Source organism: Thermobia domestica, chromosome 12 (assembly GCF_964235325.1).
Source record: "Thermobia domestica chromosome 12, izTheDome1.hap1.1, whole genome shotgun sequence".
Taxonomy (NCBI): Eukaryota; Metazoa; Arthropoda; class Insecta; order Zygentoma; family Lepismatidae; genus Thermobia; species Thermobia domestica.
In genome coordinates this window covers 228841872-228862415 of record NC_137465.1, presented here as the reverse complement: position 1 = coordinate 228862415, position 20544 = coordinate 228841872, and the positions used below count along the sequence as shown (strand labels likewise).

General features: G+C 35.5%; 1 protein-coding gene across 4 annotated transcripts in view; it reads right to left on the bottom strand.

The window, feature by feature from the left end:
• Nucleotides 1–11258: 11258 nt before the first annotated feature.
• The window catches only part of LOC145667089 (uncharacterized), a 32799-nt gene continuing 23513 nt past the window's right edge, over nt 11259–20544 (bottom strand). For 3 of the 4 annotated variants that reach the window (XM_081734806.1, XM_081734808.1, XM_081734807.1), the window contains exon 4: nt 11259–13001. The gene's annotated coding sequence lies outside the window, so the exon portion shown is untranslated. Of the gene's footprint in view, nt 13002–16324; nt 16424–20544 lie in introns of all 4 variants that reach the window. The other variant, XR_014127864.1, reaches the window with a different exon arrangement.

Genomic DNA, 20544 nt, shown 5'->3' with positions numbered 1-20544 from the left:
CTGTGTTCAATTGGCCTTCACACCGTAAGTTGAATGAGAATAGAGATACGGTGAAATTCAGTTGTTGATGTAGGTATATCCAACATACTACAACTCTCAGATGACGAGAAGAACCCTAGCAGAAGTAGTGTGACGTAGGTATGGGCTCGCCCACTTTTTGCACGGGGGTTTCAAATGACAACACGGAATAGCACACATATAACTTTACCCGGAGTAGCAGACGACAGAGGTGAAGTGGGTTAGTGGGTCAAGTTTTCTGGGTGGGTCAGTGGGTCGTGGTCAACACCATGTGACCCACTGTGACCCACCACCCACCGTGACCCATTGCGACCCACACCTACCATGACCCACTGTGACCCACTGCGACCCACCATCCACCATGACCCACCACCCCAGTGACCCACCGACTCAGTATGATCTACCGACCCTCTCTGCTCACTGCATTGTAGACAGTATCTTCTGAGGACTGGTAAATTTGTCTCCGTTTTACTTTCAAGACCTTCATTTCCCTTTCTTTTCCACTTGTTTGTCTACTTACCTTACTTATCTAACCAAGTGAAAAAAGAACTTCAGGCACTTTTGGATATTGATATTTTTAATAGTAATAATAGCAATAGGACTTACACTACTACTTGGCTTTCGAGACCTGTGAGTTTTTAGAGTTAACTACTGGAAAAAATACATTTTTGAATCACTGTAATATATAAATTATTATATAAAAAATTGAATGTAACTATGTGTGCCTGATCATCACGGTCAAATTGCAGTCAAATGAAATTACTTTTGGTATATAGTTAGGCCTTAATCCAAACTGGGATGTTATATTGTTTTTATTATAATGCACAATATCTTAAGGAGGTAGTGAGGATCCGAATTTTTGCGGGGAAAAAAATGAGTATCTCGCAAGCCGTTAAACTTACGGAGATGAAATTCAGTGTATTAACTCTTTATTGAAAATAAACAGTGTGTCCTAGCATTTTAAAAAATTTTCCTTTATGTGGGGGGGGGGGGGCACTTTCTATATATGGAAAATTGGTAGTGAGTTGCTTTGTAACAATGATCGAAAACAATCGATGTTATTTAAGAAAAAAAGTAGAAACAAAAAATACAGTGCTTGGCTTCATATATCCATTGATTTCTGCTATAATAATTGCTGAAGCTATGTTTATTATATGGAGCGCTTACAGCATAGGGCAATCAACCCATAAAGTTGTGAGAAAAATAGGCATAAAATTTGTACTGCAAGCTTAATTACACGGGAATTTGAAGTTTGGATTGTACGCATAACTGTATGGAAAATTTTACACTTTTTCTCCCTTTACCCGTTGGTCTACTTACTTTGATTTGGAACTTTGAAATTTCATCCTTTTTTCCACTGAAAAGTATTGATAATTCAACAAAGAAATAATTATACTATGATAATTTAATTGAAATTCATCGTAATTTGGCACATGGCAAACAGCAGTGTGATAATTTAAGTTGAAGAAGGAGGGAAATTCCCATTCAACTCTGACCACTTTCCAGGAACCTCGTTCCCTTTCGCTTTCTAGACGGGAGAGAAAACTTGGTAATGGTATCAAACCTTCATGTGTAATTACAAAAATTAAATTTATAAACAAATAAGAAATCTTCAGTTTATCTGGCTTTAATTGATAATTTATTCACAAGATTCCGTATCAAAGGCGTGGTAGATGAAGTTTCTGTTCTACATGGGTCGACATTACCAACTGACATGGTCGATATGAAAAAGATGTTGTATGGTGATAGAGAGATGATACTTCTTGCTGAGTATTTCAAACCTAACCAAGAAAAATCGTTATCAGACTTAAGTCTAACAAGTAGATTGTCGATGAGAAGTTGCAGAAATCGGGTAGAAATATTATCAATTTCCACGACAGAGTGCGAACGGGAATTTCCCCTTATGAATTTACAGATGACTAATATTAGAAATACACTAAGTGCTCAAACATTGTCTAACTTGTTGCTCATCAATGTTAATGGCCCACCACTAGACAAGCTCAAAGTAGACGAGCTAGTTATTTCTTGGCTGAAGGATGGACATCATTCCACTGCGGATGATTTACCGCCAAAAAGTTACCAACAGGAAATAAATCCGATTTCAGATTTCTTTTAAGGTGGAAAATTACGTGTTACGGAAAATGTATACTTGTATTACTAATGGCTTATTTGTGTTATTCAACTTTGTACTTAATTTTTAGTAAGTCTCTTCTTTGCTTTAGGTAAACTACTTTGAATAAATATTCATAATAATTGCAATTATGCAAATTTGTAACTTAAATTTAACGTGGTGTTTTAGTGATTACACAAATTACAATTATGAGCATACTTTATGGAGATGCTCTCACAGAGGGTAACCGAGCACCTTTATACCCTATGAACAACTGATTTTTTTAAGTCTTTTGTGAGAAAAATACTTTGAACTGAGAAACCATAACCTTTTCCATATTGTACAGGGGTATTTTCCTGCGAATAGAAGTTTCTTGTGGAATGCGTTCAGATATAACACTTGAAAGAATACTCTCTTAGTACAAGTATATTTTAGGCACACACTAATTTCCCCCCCACCTCGAACTGTTTCAATTTCCTCACTGACAAACACTTTACCATTTTATATCGTAAAGGTCAGATCCACTGTTATTGTAACAGAGTGGTGCTTGAGCGATTGACTAGAAATTCAAACTCCGATTAGTGACAATTTCACAGTCTTGTTTTATTACAAGTGTAAACTCTTTAGTCAGTTTAGAAGAGGCCGTGGATCGTGTTCAGAGTTGATGAGGATGGATTTTGGTGAGTCAGAGTAGGTCAAAGTGGACGAGAGTGGTTCATGATGGGTGGTGGGTGTTGGGTCAGAGTGGGTCACGGTGGGTGGTGGGTGTGGGTCAAGTTTTCATTGACCCACGCCAACTCTGGCAGACGACATCAAGTATAAACCACACCTTAAAAACCGAAAATGGACTTGACCGTGTCGTTGAACTGTCCCCGCTTCCCCTGTTTTAGTGTTCTTCTCGTCATCTGTGACCTGTACCTAGTAATGGCAGTTCAGTTACACCGTGAACTTGGTTAAGGACAGAGTGAACACGAGACCTCCACAGAGCGTCATAAGGGCGTGTATGCTGTACGAGTTCAACCTGGGATCAAACGCCGCTGCAGTGGTGCGGAAGATATGCCAGCCCTTTGGTGAGGGTGTCGTGACTACGCGAATAGTGCAGTGGTAGTTTAACAAGTTTAAGGACGGCGACAAAACATTAGAAGACGCACCATGTGCCGGAAGACCAACACATGTACAAAATGATCTTCAGACAGCAATTGAGGCGAACGGTTTCCAGATATGTGAGGAACTGGAACTACAATTCAGTGTGAGGAGATACCATTCGGCAGCACCTCCATCAACTTGACAAGCACTGCAAGTTGGGTCGGTTCCATATGATTTGACTCCGGGCCAGAAGGCAACGCGAGCAGGCACATGTGTTTTTTTGCTGTTTTGTCTGAGGAAGGAGTCATTTCTGGATAGGGTGTGACATGTGATGAGAAGTGGTCCTGTACGAAGCTCCACGGTACCGTCATCATTGGTTAGCATCCATGAACCGGTTCCAAAACAGCCGAAACCTTGAGATTAAAATAAATATGAAAAATATTGTAGCATGAGGGTGTTGTAGAAATCTGAGCAAAGAAAGTAGAATAGATGGCTACTAAGATATAGATATAAATACTTAAATGCTATTGTTAACCAAGATATGAAATAGACCAGCAATATTCAGAAAGATACTTTCAGTCCATTTCCCACTGTAACGCTTTTCAAATATGACAATGTTCTGATGAAACCGTTCTCCGTGTTCATCACTTACTACGCCGAAGTTTTGAGGGAAAAAGTCAAGATGTAAGTGCAAAAAGTGTAATTTTAATGATATATTGCATCCCATAAGTTGAAAACTCCGCATCATGTCACTAATAATAGCTTCATAATTTTCAGCTTTTATATTTCCAAGAAATCTTCAACATACCGGTTTAAATAAACAGCCAAGCTAATTTCTCAATTTCAGAGAATTTAGTTTCAAAAGCTTCATCCTGCATGACTGTTTTAATCTGTGGACCAACAAATACTCATCCTTAAGTTCGGGGATTTCTCATTAAGGTGCGTGAAAGCAATACCTTCTCTATTTAGTGAATTAACAAAAATCGTCATCAACGCAAGTTTTATACGTAATGGTGGCAAATATACATCTTGAGGGTTCACAATTGGTTTACGAGATATGTTCCTGGTGCAAGGAATGAAATCTTGTCTTTGAGGCCAGCATTTAAGGACGTAGTGGTTGACTTTGTCACGGTGTCCCACTCACATAAAAAAAACAACAATACTTGGGTGTCCTTGCATTCCTGTGAGAATACCAATGACTTTCAAGTCCCCACCCATTTGATTTTTTTTTTTTTTTAATTCAGTGTAGTCCAATATAGCGCTCATAACTTCGTATGTCCTTCGTATGAGCCGCGTATGCTACAGAAACAGATGGATTAACATTTCCAATATGGAGAAGCACTGCCTTCAGACTTAGTTTCGAGGTGTCAATAAGTGCCACTCGGTGGGATTATGTTTATGTTCCAAAAACTGAAATAAGCCATCTACATCTTTGCAACAAACAATGCCTCTGTTTTCAACAAACTAGTCCTCAAAATGACTTTGTCGTTTTATAAACAAACTGATTTTAATATCTTGAGCTAAGAGCTTCCAACCTTGAAGTCTGGAGTCCAACTCTTCCGCTTTTCTTTTAGGAAGATTTAAGTCTCGTATAAGATGGTTAAGCTCTTCTTGTGTGATTAAGTAAGGGGCCGTTGACTGGGATGCAGATGGGTGAAAGTCTATACTTTCCCCGTTGCTTGGAACGTCTGAGGTATCATCTTCTGAATCAATAGTGTAATCTTCTGGTGCTTTAGATACTGGAAGATCTTCACTGTGGGTAAGTGGTCGAATAGCTGACTTTAAATTAGAGTACTGAATCTGATCTTTAGAAGAAAAGTCCTTCATATCTGTTAAGCAAAAGTAAAAGTCACTACATGATTTATTTGTTCGCGCGGCAAATTTCATGGAACTACGTTTTCCCAAATTCCGGAACACGTAGTGCAACATATGTGCGGAGCCCTAGACTTACCGTAGTCTCCAACCCCATAGCTAAAGTACAGTTCATAAGCCTTTTTAACTAAAGGAGTACATTTATTCAACATTTTCTTGATACCCAGATGCACAACACACATTACCACAAAAATACACAACGCGGCAAATCCGACCACTCCCATCGAAACACCACTCAGCAAATAACAATACAATCGAACCAAAAATTACTCAAATGCTATAACATATGGCACCACATGTAGGCAACACAAATCTGAACTCGTTTATTATTAGATATTAATGGGCTACTACCTGAAATGAAGATAAAGAGTGAGGAGATATAGGAGAAACTAGCGTTCCGTATTATAACACAGAAAAAGACTCGTATGTGGTAGGAGACAATTGGGGGATGAGGAGAACCCCTCTTTAAAGACCGTAGGGTTATTCCTTCTGTAATGAAGAAAAATTGTTGCTTGGATGATTTTTCAGAGAGAGTATATTTTAAGGTATACTACATATACAACAACTTTTATCTTAAGCACATTTTTGCCCTCTGCGCTGGTCAAGTGGGTAGCATGCGAGCCTTCAGTGCATAGGATCTCGGGTTCGATTCCCGGTAGGAGAACATTGAACGACTCGATTGTTCGGATTCCACCCTAAACTGTAGGATCACGTCTTATCTAGAATCGCTGCTGAAAAAGTATACTAAATTTCAATTATCAAACCAATCATTAAACATACTTCATTACCACTCGTAAACATACGCTATTTCACAGTACAAAATTTCGAACTTTTCAATTTTTCACAAAATTGGTATGTGATACACAAAAAGTAATTACAGATTCGATTTTCTCATGCAAAAATACACAAGAAAAACATATTTTCATGTAAAGGACAGATTTCGTGTTGCACAGTCTAATTTAATAAGGAATACCAGCCATAATATGTAAGTGTGTCGGACTGGCCAAGTGAGGGCCCTTGGCGCGAATCCATAAAGCCCCCCCAACTCACATCACCTGCAAAACATAACTGACAAAATCATATTTTCTGTATTGAATAAATATGTAGTACAAAACAGATCGCAAAAGAAAGTAGTTACAATAATACGACACAATCAAACGTAATCGTGAAGTTACTTCAGTTACTTTGATAATTTTTTATGCAGTTCTTCACTTGATGAGGCAATCAAATCAATTACTTTATCTTTGTCTACATTCTAGAATAAATCTTTTACTGTAAACATAAAAAGTAAAGGGGGCAAATGGTTTTGACTTATCGTAGATGTTAGTCAAGTTTTAACAATTAGTTTCAATTTAGAAAATGCCTTCTCACATGTGACATGAGTATATGGGAGGGTAAGAACAAATTTGAAAGCAGTGTACACATTACTGAACAAATAACTCTGTTGCGGCTGAAACAGAAAAGAAAATGAGCATGATAGACATTTAAAACACTTTTTTTTTTCACACTCAATTCGTGTGTCGAGTTCATTTCCGCTTTCAGACTCAGGTTCGTCATCCCTGCAGGGCCCCTAGGGCCTCGGGCCCTTGACGATTGCCAAGTAGCCAACGTGGCCAGTCCGGCATGGGTACTCTCCAATTGCAAATCGAATCTAGGTTCTATTACATGAAAGGCAACGTCACTTTTAGTCACACGGGAGAAAGTGCATGAAAATCGTTGTCAAATAGACAAGTTATTATTCTTCAAAGGTACTCAATTAAAAAATGTTTTCAAACTAGTAAGTTTTGTGAAAGTCAGTTTACTAACGTTTTACGTATAGCTCAAAACTGAGAGATTTTTAATGTAAATTGCAGTGATTAGATATATATAAATTACTACTGAAACCAGCATAAGGACCATTTTCAATAATAATAATAATAATAATAATAATAATAATTAGAACATGATTTTCTATCATAATTCCTTTATTGAATTTATCATTATTCTCAACATAAATAAACGTTAAATACAGGTTACGAAAACTTTTAAACTGTACCTATATGAAAAAAAAAAAATACAATTTTATACTTTAATTGAAGTATTATTTCATTATAAATCATTTAACAGATATAACAAATGCAGCTTTAATAAACCACATAGTTCTGACTACAAAACCTTTGTCACAAGTTAAAAAAAAAAAAAAAAAAAAAAAAAAAAATAAAATAAAATAAAATAAAAAATAAAATATACAATATCACATTTACAATCTTTAGTAACAACATATCTTGAATCATTCATACAATAGCGCATATGTACAAAATAAGCACCTGTTATTTATTTTTACTTTTAGTTTTAACCACATTACTGATTTCTCGCCTTATAAAAATATGTATATATTGTTTATAGACTTAGTATTGCTAATATTTTATACAAATAAACCACTTTTATCATACGAAATTTATTCTACCAGTTCACTGGTTTACAGTATTTAATTTAAACTAAAGAAGAAAATAAGAAGATCACACAATATAACAGTATAGTCAGTAACAAAAAAGTTTTCAATCGTTCCAAGAATATATATTGAATTGGTATAGGTGAGTGTGAGGTATGTTTACTGTATGTCGAAAAGCACCTTTCCCTATACGAAGTTTCCCTCGTCACTACATCCAGCACTTCAGAAAAAGCCTTGCATCTCTCTATTTTAAACTCGTGAAAATGAAATTCCTATTTTGTATATCAAAGTGGTCTCCTATACGAATTTTTGTGTATGTATGTTCAACGGTTAAACAATAGCTCGCAATAGTAACCAATTTTTCTTGTTATAATTAATATTTTGCACCCCCCCCCCTTCCCCGAAACATTATGTTATTAATCAATTTCACTGCATTAAATCTTATCCGTAGCGTATATACAGACAGTACTAGACTTACGTAAATAGATCGTTCCAGGGTTCTTTGCTTGGGTCAAATATTTACAATTTGTTCCAAACACGTATGAAAAATTGTTTAATAATATTGCAATCCAGTACCTCAATTATAAAATATTCTTTATAAGTAGGGTACAGAATTTTATATTCTTACAATGCCAATGAAAAAATAAATAAATAAATAAATAAATAAAGCTACGCTCAAGAATTCTATCATTCTACTTAGTTTATTATTCTTTGATGTTTTTATTTTTCTTCTTGCTGTTCTTGTCCTTTATGACCAAAAGCCCAGAAAAAGAAGTCGAAAAATCGGGTGCAAATAATATTAAAAAATTACAGACATCTACAGGTAGAATGATTTAAACAAAAAAAAAAAAAAAAAAAAGTTCAACAATAGTTGAATATCTAATTAGTTCACACTTCATTTACTAGAAGCCTCTACAGAAACTTCTTACTTCAGATGTCAGTAGCATTCGTAAATTTTATTTATGCGGAAATTCCTTACGTTAAATAGAATTTACGTAACTCGAGAGCTGTCTGTATACGAAAAGAATATAATTCTCAATGGTGATAGAATTGCTTTGAATAGATTCGGTGATTACTCCAAACATACATACAAACTCAGAGCCTCTCTTTAAAATATAGTTTGATACACAGTGAAGCTTCTGTAAGCGACCATCCTCCTTAACTACCATTCTATCCAGAAACGGATGTATAATCTCGGAAGGTTAATTATTTCAAATTTCTATTCAAGACTACACCTCATCACGATCACCGGTGAGTAGTAAAAAATACATGCACCTTTTCTTAAGTGACCACTTTTTCTTTTCATCTATGAATCAAATACTCACAACAAGTATTCTACAGAGAACCACAGTATTTAACTCACACTTAAATTATTTTTGCCCTTTTTTATACGACCAAATCTATATTATTTTTTATAACCAAAATTATATTATTTTTTATTTTTGCCCTTCTATTTGACTGTAATGTTCAATTTGCCCTGGTCAAGACATAACATGAAATTCGGTTTATTCACTTACCTCTCGCCCCCCCTTCCCGATTGTAACTGTGAGGTGCTACATTTTCCGGAATAACCCAATTCATATATAATAAGAAAAGATAGAAATGAACATAGCTGTCTGACATACGTATGGCGAGAAGTGACTCATCCACTCTATTTCTCTGGCATGTCTTGGAACAAAATGAAGAGAAAGGCGCTGCATATTGAGAAGCTGTGGAATTCTAAATTGGATCGAAATTCTAATTAGAGTATTAAAATGAATCTGAATAATAGTGGCGTGTGTGGGTTTTCTCCTGGTTCTCCCGTTTCCTCCAGAGAAATTTATGGCCGGAGGTCACTAAACTCACCCTGTGATAAGCTGTCCACTAATGAAATATTTTCAGCATATCTTTTACAGTTTTGTTTTAGCCACAAACTGCTTTTTAGTATTTACAGACATCTTTGAGGGTTTAGATACTTCATTAACTTATTTTTAATTCTGTGTTCACAACAGAAGTTACAAAATTAATATAATCAAAACCACACACACTCATATATATATAGTAAATATATAACTTCCATAACAATATAATTTTTAAAACAATTAATTCATCCACACAAAACAAAATTCAAAACCTTACATTACCAATTTAGAGAAATAATTGTTCCATTTTTTTCAGCCCTAGTCAGCTGTCTTGTTTGCTGAGTCGAAAATTCTATTATTCGTCTTCTGATATATATATTAACTAATTTCTGATAATAGTAGAGAAAGAGAACCTCAGACTTGTCAACATCCTTAAAACAATAACATATACAGTAAAATAATACATATTCAAGTTTTAGATATGAAACTTTGAGTGCTTAATGTTTTTATTATACTCTCATCACCGCATCGAGATTCAGACTACGAAATATACCTTTCTTTGTAGGGATATCTGATTTAAGGGGACAAGATACAAGCCTGGTCTCTTATTTAACGTAATACAATAATTATTGATGAACCACGAGAATGTCAGTCTGGATGACTAGACTTCGCGTCGAATGCAAAATCGGAATAGTTAAGGCGAACCCGATATTGTTTATTTCTCATGCTACGTGTAAGGAAAAAACATCATATTCACCTTACAAAATACATGCTTCAACACTAAGTAGTGCGCTTTCATGATGCTGAGAAAATGGAAGATATGCAATATGCAATTCAAAAATTATATTAGCAGACTTTTTTTTTTTTTTTTTTCATTTTAATACGGTGGCAGAGTCTATTAAAATTATACGATATAGTGTTCAGAATAATAACAGGTAGATTTAACTTGCATGTTTTCCATTTAACCTATTGTATGGCATTGATATCCTAGAAATCAAATTAAAGTGTTTGTGTGTTGTATTATTAGTTCATCGTCATTAATATAATACCATTAATAGTTGAACAGACAATGAGTCATACAACTATTAAATGCAGTTTGTAGAATTACTAGAAGTCTAGTGTACGTTACGGGGTCAACAAGATGGCGGAAGTAGGAGTACTTATTGTCGAATATAGCTATTCATTATATTATTGTTAATATTATTATTGAAACAAAACGTACCAGTATCATGTGAACATAATTACACTTTCGTGTTCACAAAACCCGCAATGAAAGAATTATATCAAACTGAATAAATAATAATAATAATAATAATAATAATAATAATAATAATAATAATAAACTACCGAAAGAAAAAAACCAAAGGTTCAGTGACGACTCTTGAAGGAAGTCACATCCTCTTTACAAGAATTAGTGCTTCAGGTAGCTTTTTTCCTTTAATTTACAGCAATAAAATTTTAATTCTTATGCCACGGAATATATTTATACAGTTCTGTAGAAAAGTGAGTGGAGAATGTCTGTCTGATGGAATTTGAAGCCACACTGAACAGTCAATATAGCATCAACATGTATTTGAGTGATTTGAAGTTTAGTGTCCAGTTCAGCACAGGAGCTATAAGACGAGGACCTATAGGTTAATGTGAAATCCAAACCACAAGCGCTCGCACCGGGAATCGATCCCAGGTGATTCAAGTCGAAAGCGCGTACGTTAACCATATAGCATTTTGTTATGTTTTTCTTTCTCTTTTTTTCTTTCCACCTCCTTTTTTCCTTCTAGAAAGATCTTTTTCTTCCTTTCTTTGTTTTTTCCGTTCTCTTTTTTCTCCCTTTCTCTTTTTTCTGAGACAAAAAAGAAGTATCCCACACTCATTACGAGAGACAGAACTTTTTTTTTTAAAAAATTCTCCCTCTCTTCCGCTTTTTCCAGAAGATGAAGAAGAAGCATAGCCACGAGGGAGTTCTATCAACATGTACTGCACTAAAGTAAATAACAAGAGATTAAGGTTTCCTGGGGGAGTTCAGCAGTGGCAGCGGTATCGTTAACATCGTGTTAGTGTGGTGCTGTGTGCAGGTCGGCGGTTTAATTGGGCTTCTCTATCCACGTACATTACACTTGAAGCTTTCCCTTTTTTTACATTTACTCGTACACACATCCACTTCTTCCTTTTTTATTGTACATTTCCCACTTTTTCACCCCGTCCACCTGAGTAGTTAGTTCTCTTTCACTATCTGGACTCCTTTCCCAACTTTGACGTTCTGTTTTCCTAATTGTAACATTTACTTATTACAGTTTTTTATTATATCCACTTAATTACTTTGTCAATTTTTTTTATTAGTTTTTACTCTATTTCTACTTTTTACCTCTTGTACTGATTTCTATCTTTACACTGAACACATATTACAAACCTCGTTCAAAGACTTTAGTGCCGGGAACATATAAAGGAGGATTCTATCCTTCCAGTGAAGTGAAGTGAAGGTTTGCTGTAAGCCACTTCATTGCATTTTTTTTTGGGGGGGGGGGGTATTCAAGAATCAGTTCGTGCGATACCCCATATTAGTACCTTAAAAAAAAAAATACTCGTCCGTGCTGATTGATTACACACAAAAAAATTGTATACATACTAGCCTACAGTGCTGTAAGTTCAATTTATATGTTCAGTTATATAACTGAAAGGTATATCAACAGAACCTTAAAGTACAAGTAACAATATCTAGGATTACTTATTAATATAAACGTACAACAACACAAAGATTAATTTGAACAGAGGAAAGTGAAAGGTGAATATAATTAATATTTTACAAACAATGCATTGGCAGGGGTGCCCACAAGGGGGGGGCTATGACGCAAATTGCGTCATTGAAATATTTGGGGGGGTTAAAAATCTATATAAATATGCTTGAGGGTGTGTAAAAATTAATCGAAAAGAATTTTTTCATGGAAGAACACCTACGGATAGACAATTGAGGGGGGTGCGTCATGGACATGAGGGGGGGTGGGCACCACTGGCATTGGCCTTGATTTTTTCTAATTTATCTATTGTTGACTAAGACTCAATGAAACACCTTTCACTCCACTTTAGTGTTGTTATCATATGATGTACTTGAAAACCAGTTAACAATGATTTCCCTCTTCATTTACTTCTTTTTAGGTGCTTGTTTTGAAACACTATAGAAAAGGAACTATGCCTTATACAGTCTTTTAACTAATCATTATTTGTTAACACTGAAACTTTCTTGTGTGTTCTGTTATAAGTATACGTAAATAACGTAATTTCCCACAAAATTACAAAAAGAATCACAAACAGAAAATATTTCTAAAAGTTATTATGAAAAATATGACTAGCAAAACTAAACAAACCTGGTCATGGACTTCAGTCTCATCCAAAAAAAGAATCAAATCAACATAATGTAGTAAATATACATATAGCAAGAACACATAATCCTACCTATATTTTCAAAAACTCTGAATTAGCATTATAAGCCTATTATATACGAGCTATATATATATAAAAAAAAAAAAAAAAACTGCTTCATTCATACAAGTATCACTTCTCGTACACAGCAGATGTCAGAAAAATACGATTCACATACTAAATATTCTATTAGTTTCTTCTTTACCATGTTATAATACCGAAGAGAAACCTGCAATAGAAAAAAAAAACGTCAGACAAGTATGTACGTCTCGTCCCATCTGATACAAGTACATTTATATAATTAACTATGCGGGTTAAAAAAAAAAAGTAGGAAGTGAATGAGTGGTTTACTGGAAACCGCAGTGAAGGTATAAATTAAGAACTAGATTACGGATAACCATATATAGAAAAACATAGTATTTACGTTATCTTCATTAGAAATATATTTGCATACATGAATGAACATATCCCTTTTCCCACAGTAGTGTCAAAAACGTAAGTATTTGAGAAAATGTGAGAAAATGTAAGAAAACACGAAATATGTACATACATCTAAACAACTGAAACACGTAAGCTTTCCATTGGCTCGTCAGTAATATTGAAAATAGGTTCACTGCTATTATCTTGTGTTGCGTAATGCTCAGTAGTACATGAGGTGATATAGTATATAGATTTGTGTGTGCAACGGGCCATTCGTTGGATGTGCAAAATTGGAGATATATTTGTTTTTATAGAAGAAATGGTGTATTTGCGGTTAGTTGGAGTAAGTGTATTAAAACTGCTACTATATTAATGATATCGAGAATATGAATATCCACGTTAAAGACAACGTACAAGATATTACCAGGGAAAAAGGAATACTAAACAGGAACCACCCATAAGTGGAAGGGATAACCGGACAAGGAATGTCACAAAGAATCCTACGATACAACTGACCACATAATTCAATTAGGAACTGAAACGTCCTACAAAAATTGCATAATCTCACACCCGCAGTCGAGTTGCAATTACAAAACCTGTGATCATGGCCATCAACGCAGCACCACAAAAAACGCTGAAAGGATAACGCATCAACAGCCGATGACTGAAAAAGAGTTATATGATTCGATGAGTCATTCAGCTGCTCATTTCCAATGATAGATTGGGTTTACGTATGACGGACATACAGTAGGGCCAAACGCTCGAATTTCTGTCAGAAACCCAACAAATAAATTTCGCAAATCCATTGAAGCAATGTATTGTTAACTGTTCACAGGAAGCAGCTCTACTTGGTTAAAAGCAGAGAAGAACGTGCACGTCTCGTATGATATGCCTATACATGATATTTCCTACAGTTATCGCTCACTAGTACGTTTAAGCGCAACCTCCAGGACGGAGCGGACGGAGAATCCTACTTAATGCTATTTAGTAATTAATTTCAGCTTGAATAAATCCTTAACACCATCAATTAAGACCGTCTTTTCATCTTCAGAATGCCAGTCCATATGTTTTATTCTGGCAATTTAAAACAACGTTAAAAGAACATTGCTTATATCCCTCAATACTGAATTTGGATTGTCTGTGCCTCACGCAAGTATTCTTCTACACCTTAGCATTTTCGAAAGTCTTCTATACTATAGCTACAAGCTACCTCTTAAAAATAGTGAGTTCGTGGTGAAGGAAATAAAATAATCGAGGCGTAAAGGAAGAAACGCACTCTCGAGAGTTCAAGAATATGAGCTTACTAGTTGACAAACCAAAGCCAGGATTTGGAGATACTCATTATGGTATAATCTTCAGACATTTCTTTACAAATCAAGAAACAAACCGCGAACATTTGAGGCATTCATATCGATATAATCGGAAGATTTCAAATTGTGCTACAAGGTACTTGTAATGCTCACGAATTACGTATAGGAAAGTTTCACACTTACGCTTTGTACAATCTACGGCAAAAAACCTGCAACATGAGCATATAAGTTTATTGTGAAATGACGAAGTCTTTTGCTCCAAAATAAGTGTGCACGGGAGGAAGCAGAGGTTTATCCTGGAGTGATTCGTTCCACTTAGACGTTATGTTCATTCCTTGTGCTGTTAGGCGTAGTTTCACAATGAACTTACATCCTCATGTTGCAGGGTTTTTTGCCGCGGATTGTACATGGCGAATCTTTTTGTAGAGAAGAAACTTTGTTAGCCTATGCCCTCAACTTTACACAAGGTATTCATCCATGTTTCGGATTAAACACGTGCTGATTTTAATAGGACAACTCGCTGATTACTTATTTCATCAGATACGATGATTTCAAACTTACTGAAAACCCAGAAGAAACAAACTTCAACATCTGAAAGAATCGAGATGTCATTGTCACTAGAAGTCAGTTCAGTTCAAGACGGCAGCAATGTGACGGAGAGTGATTCCGAATTTGAACCTTCAGCTTGAAGAGAGTTCAAGTTCTGTATAATTCGAGAAGACTTACGTCTAAATTTTGTAAAATTATATTGAAAACATTAAAAATGTGATTAAATGTATTTACCAATGCATATACGTGTTTTTATTACCGTTTAAGCAACGAATCTCAAACATAGTTTGTGCTAGAAATTCAAGCGTCTGGACACCTGAAAAATCATAGGCTAAAACCTGCCTATTTCCTACTACTAAATACAACGACGGGTCTTGTCCAGGTATGGGCCTATGATTTCTCATGGTATTTCGGTGTACCTATTATTGGAGCTCCCAGATTTTTAGACTAAATGATCAGGACACTATGAAAGTTTACAGTATATTCATAGTTCTGCATTTGATTTCTGAAATATCACAACGAAATAGTAACGCAATTTGGAACATTTTCTGGCGAGGAGGTAGATTATGTAAATTCGAGACCCTGTCAATGTACAAATCACTGCCGGTTATTAGATGACCATGAGCTTAATAGGTGCATCATGTGGTACAGATCTTAATCCCTAACCAGTCTTTCAAGATGGCAATGCGGCAATACACACAGTTAGACCTGTTTTGGTGTGGTTTTAGGAACGTCTGGACGAACTTTAACACTTCTTGGATACCCTCAACTGACGCTGCCCTGCATGAAAAATGGTCCATTATCCTATTTATAAACGACGAACATGCCAGTGCATCACGCTAATACCTCACAGTCAGGCCAGTAGATGTCGCTAGCTAGGCTACTTGCCTGTCTGATGCCGCCGAATAGATGTCACTAGCCTGCACGCAATTTGCGAATTTAAAACTATTCTGACTATTTAAAACCAGGACTGTTTCAATTTAATTATTTCAAAATAGAACAAAAACCGTAATGATGTAATATTTAGATTTGAACATTAATATTTGTGTAACCGCACGTTAATTAAGCCAGATTTCAACCTATACTGTAGAGTGGGCTCAAGACTCAGGGGGCAACAACTAGTTTCTCTGCAACGGATCCTCAAATTAAATTCCACAATTCTGTGACAAATACAATTCATACTGTGTAGTTACTAATGGTTATTATGAGGTACATTATTTGAAACCAAAATCTTATCTTGTATCTTAGACTGTTGCTCTTTTCTAGAATTTACCTTCCACTATAGTACTTCGACCGTCTGTGGTTATGGACTAGTTGCGTTGAAATCAAGGCGATGAATCACCTAAAAACTTGTCGCTGCCCTGTTCTGTAACTAAAGAAATACCTCCAATTATTCTCAAACACCTCAATTAAAAACTAAACATTCCAAGCACTTTCTAATTAGTATTTGTTTTTCTTAAAATGTGGTTAATATCAGTCTGTGTCTTTCATCCTAAACTATAATCTTTATGTGTTGTATGTTGGCTCGTAACTTTATATACATTTATAACTTTTAAAAAAATGTCCTGTACATACAATCCCCTCAAATGTTTTGAACTCATACTGTTGTATTATATAAATTCTATTCACTTACCGAACGAAAACCCTCAGAAAAAAAAAAAAATAATAATAATAATAATTAAGTTCTTATGTCAGTTTGTTGTGTGTTGTGAGCTCTTCTTTAATATTGTGCACTTTACTCTTTCCTTTAAATGTTTGTTTCTTCTGATTTACTATCGATAAAGCTATCCTTTTTATTTGCTTTTCTGTGGTTTCGATGTTGTTGCTGCTAATCATATCCCATTTTTGTTTGCTTTTCACACCGGTTCTTTCCTATCTGGATTTTTTTTTTTTTTTTTTAAACCAACTGTCAACGTTTAAAATCAAAGAATTACATTAATCACATTTTAAGAAGAGTCAAGGTAAGTTCTTATAACATTGGATTTTTCAGTTTATAACTGAAAAGAGTGCGTGTTTAGAACACTTGGGGTATTTCTTCAGTTACAGGACAGAATAACGACAATGGCTTTTTGATGATTTCTAGTCTTCATCTCAGTGCTACGAGTCCATGGCCACAGACGGGGGCCAAAATATACAACGTAAGATTTTATATTTACTACAGTCTAAAGATGGTCGAACATCATACTAATCAGGGAAGCTGAATTTTGTTATGATGTTTCCATTATTGGTTAACTATACGAAAATGTTAATAGGATATCACATTGATAGAAATGGTTATGCTCTTACAGGCTAGAATATAATAGAATAGAATATTTTATATTGTCATTGAACTTTACAAGCAATAGACAACGTCCAAATGAGATATACATATGGGTATATAGGTCTACAGAAAACAAAAAAGAAGAAAAGATAATCATAACATATACACAATCAATTGCTGGTTACATAATATTTGAAAATAGAATGACTGGAAATTACGACACAGTTTCAGTGAAGTCTTCAATCGAATAAAATGGATTTGCAATTAACCAATTATACAACTTTATTTTATAAACCTTTAACGGCAGCTGCTGTATAGAGGTTGTTAGTTTATTAAACAGCTTTGGTCCTAAAAATAAATAGCTATTTCTGATCTTTGATAATCTAGTAAAGGGTATATCAATTTTTTTACACCATCTAGTATTATATTATATGCATGTATGTGCTTCGTCCCTATGTAATATTTAGATTGCCGACATTCGACAGTTACAGCCGGGAATTTTGTCTCAAGTTACACTCTTTTCTTCACTCCTTTCTACATTCCAACAACAAGCCGTTTAGTCTGAAAGGCAAATGGTGTTCACTAAGTTTTCTCAGCATTTTTATTCACAACTCTCAGGGAAGAACTGGATATACAATTCGAAAAAAGAAATTCCAAAACAGGAATGAAACAGATATAATAATAATAATAATAATAATAATAATAATAATAATAATAATAATAATAATAATAATAATAATAATAATAATAATAATAATAATAATAATAAAATTAATAATAATAATGATAATGATAATAATAATAATTCCTTCGCTGTTCTGCACTCTTAATTATCTACTAGTCTCGTTAGTTTAATCTTCCTCCCAAAAACTTTTTCTTCTTAGAACACGGTAAACACCATCACGTAAATACTTTACCTGCATTCCAATACGGGGCCCACCTGGACACTTCTCAGCTTTTATCCTAGTCTTGAATTCCTTTTTCTCTCTTCCTACTTCTTCCCCTCGAATCTAATGAAATGTTTTAGCGAAAGAGTTCATAGTCTACTATTTTAGTGTTACAGGAGAATTAGCAGCAGTCGGACAAAATGAAGAGAAGCAGCAGAAGTATTGTGTGACTGTCGGATACCAACGCACATTAAAGGAAAAGTTTATAAACTAGTAGTGAGACCTGTCGTATTACACAGAGTGGATAGAACGTTAAAGGACGAAAAAGCGTGGGGAACACAAGTAGCATGTTGCAGAAATGAAAATGCTGCGATGAATGTGTGGAGTAACGCGGAAAAACAAAATTACGAACGAAGTGATCTGAGGAACACTAAAGATGAGATCTGAAGAAAGTAGACTTTTTTATTCTTTGGATATGTAAGAAGACCTTTGGAGTACGTGGCTTATCAAATAGATGCAATAAAACTGAATGGGAAATCAGTGCGAGGTCGACCGAAGAAGAAAATGAAATGAAATGAAATCTTTGAGTTTTACGTCCTACGGTTATGCCGGTTAGGCTAAAGGAAACGGTGATGATGAGAGATGAGTGAAATGGTGGAATGAGTGAGAGGAAACGGGAGAACCCCGAGAAAACCCACGAGCACGGTATTTGTCCACCACAAAGTCCACACGGTGCGAGCTGGGATCGAACCAGGGACCCCAAGCACCGGAGGTGAACGCTCTACCACTGAGCCACCGCGCCCCCCTTGACCGAAGAAGAAATGGAGAGATTGTGTGAAGAATGATGTGATGCAGTGTGATGTCACAACGGATATGACACAAGAGAGAAACAGGTGGACAGTAATCTGACAAGTCGATCTTTCAGCTAACTGTGAAAAAGGTTCAGAAGAATAAGTCCCTTAAGATTTGATAATTCATATATAACTAAGTTTTCACTATTTTTTTGATAATTTATTAAATATATACATATGAATAATCATAAAATAGTAAAATTTTAATCACAAAACTGAAAAAAGATTCATTATCAGCTGACAAGAATATAGGGAAGCCCTACTAAGCTGGATAACAAATCCTTCGCTCTTCTCCTTTCTATCTGTTGATTTTTCTTCGATTCACAGATGACATTTTCCTAATAACCACTCCTTAAAATCAGCTTTGAAACTATTTCCACCCAATCCGTTATCTGCCTAGACAAACTTCAGACCAGAGTACAAAAATTTCAACACTGACATACTGTATATATGTTGTCTACGAACAGTACTAAATATTTATTGATTGTAACGTGACCACATCAACAGCTCTCTACCTTATACTCTAGCTTTGGAAGAACACGTATCTCCTCCGTCATACCGTCCCTTTCAGCCTCCAATCTCTATAAAAACTCATTAACATTCTTAATTCCGTACTCATCGCCTCATTCCAATTGAAAAAGCCGGAAGTACAAACACAAAATACATAAATACCTTAAGAAAAATATTGTCCATCACTAGCCACCACTTTCGCCCATCTGTCAGGCAATGTACGGATTCCGTGGCGAAAGAAGTCCTTATCCTTGGAAGCGATCCAGTCAGAGACCCATGTTTCGATATCTTCTGAAGAAGTAAACCGCTGTCCAATCAAATCGTTGTTCATGCAATCGAACAAGTAGTAGTCCGAAGGAGCAACGTCTGGTGAATACGGCGGGTGGGGTAAAACTTCCCATCCGACATTTTCTAAATAGGTTTTGACCGGTTTTGCGACATGTGGGCGAGCGTTATCATGTTGAACAATAAGTTTATCATGTCTGTTCTCCCATTCTGATCGTGTTCTGGCCAGAGCTTGCTTCAAACGCATTAATTGTCGTCGATAACGTTCTCCATTCATAGTTTCACCCGGTTGCAACAGCTCATAGTACACCACACCTTTCATATCCCACCATATGCACAGCATATCCTTTGCACAGTGAATATCTCGTTTTGGTTGTGATGGACCTGGTTCACCTGGTTTCACCCAGGCCTTTTTTCGTTTAGGGTTCTCGTAATGGATCCACTTCTCATCACCCGTAATAATTCGATGCAGAAACCCCTTTCTGCTCTGTCGTTGAAGCAGCAATTCGCAAATGGTTTTTCGTCTTTCAACGTCTCTGTCTTTCAATTCATGTGAAACCCAATGTGACATCTTTTGAATCATTCCCATGGCTTTCAAGCGTTTGGAGACTGTTGTTTGATCAACGCCTAATGTTGCTGCAAGTTGTTCCTGCGTTTGACACGAATCCTGCTCGAGCAATGCTGTCAATTCTTCGTCTTG